The following is a 1,654-nucleotide window of genomic DNA, read 5'->3' on the forward strand; positions in this document are numbered from 1 at the left end:
TTTTCTAAATGAGGTGGTCCTGTTGTTTGTATGTTTTTATTTTGTGAACTTTAGATCGTGTGATCGACCTACCTTCCCTCATACATGTGTCTTAAAGCAAAAATACCCCAGTGTCCAGGTGGAAACTGGTTTCATATGTCATCCTCCCAGAAGCACTCAAGGCAGCATCCCTTTGGTCTGTTGAAGTTACAGCCAAGCAGCAAAGGACCCTTTCCAAGTCCAAGCCTTTCTCCAGATTACGGTTTATATCTTCACGTACATTAATGTAGGCCTTTGGCCGTGGTTTGGGGATTTTTCCTCCGTTCTTAGCCATGTCTCTAGCGGTGGCAATCATACACATCAACAAACTGTGGGTTGATGCACCAAATGTGTTGTCCCCCAGCACTGTGATCTACTTAAAAGCAGAAGTAGAGTGTCTTGGTGATTTTCTGCTTTCTAACTCATGCTGAGTTCTAAATTCCAATACATCTTTTTATTGGATTTGGAACCTGAAAATATCACAGATCAGTCTTGAAGAAGTTAAGCAAACAGAAACAGATTACAATATTAGTACGATATTACAAAAACAGAGTACTGTATGAGTTGGCTAAACTTGTGCTAAACAAGGGGGGAGAAAAAGGCATTCCCATGAAAAGCGAACACAGTAAAATGAAAATAAATTCATTTGAATGCACGGACGTTTTCACTGAAAAAGATTCAGTATCACTGTAGCTGTTCTTCCACACCCTTTGATCAGGTGTTTTCTCTCCACAGACCCAAAGAGAAGCTTCACAGCTGGGTTACAGTTCCCACCTCTAAAAAGCTGTCCTTTTGCTCAAGACAGTTAAACTCTCTGCATCTCAGCCTTCCCGCATCTTCACCAGCCCTGGGCACTCCCCTGCTTGTCCTCAGCTAGACAGAGATGCCCCCTGCCTCACTCTAGTCAAAAGCTTTCCCAGCATCTTTTTGCTTTGGGAGGCAGATCTGGCTTCACCTTTCCTAGCTGCCTAGCCTGTCAAGTCCCTAAATCTGAGACCCTTCATGTATGAAATGGGCATCTAGCTCACAGGTTATTGTCGTGGGACTGGAATGGGTGACCCAGGTGATAAGTACGCAGCACAGCTCCTCGGGCACACTCGATGGCTGTTCCTGCTGCCCTCAAAGTGCCACACGTGCCACGAAGATCACCACAGAGGACTTGGGGAAGCTGGGACAACACTGAGAGCCCCACGTGGCAATGCTGGTTATCAGGACTCTTCTCAGATATCCTGTGCCAGAACCTGTCATAAGCGCCTTACGGGTGTTGTTTCAGCTTCACCTCTGTTTCATCTCACACAGAAACAGACTCGGGGGCTGAGTGAACCTGCTCACAGGCCCAGAGCGCGTGAGTACGGTGGTCAGGCGTCACACGTGGGCCTGTGCGACTCCAAAGCCCTGTTTGGATTCTTCTTCCACTTGTTTCAGATGTTTTACAGCAGAAGAAAAGCAGCTCCTGGACGCGGGTCGAACCAGATGAGGCAGCAGACACAGTTGGGAGAGGAGGAGCCTGGGAGGCTGGAGGCTGAGTCAGTCTGCAGCTGCCCTGACCCCAGTGCGTGATTGAAGGCCTGACTTCCTCCCTGGCTTCCAGGGACCAGATGAAATCAGTGGATTACTGCAGCATCCCGCCAATTCG

This window comes from Hippopotamus amphibius, chromosome 2 (assembly GCF_030028045.1).
Source record: "Hippopotamus amphibius kiboko isolate mHipAmp2 chromosome 2, mHipAmp2.hap2, whole genome shotgun sequence".
NCBI classification, from domain to species: domain Eukaryota; kingdom Metazoa; phylum Chordata; class Mammalia; order Artiodactyla; family Hippopotamidae; genus Hippopotamus; species Hippopotamus amphibius.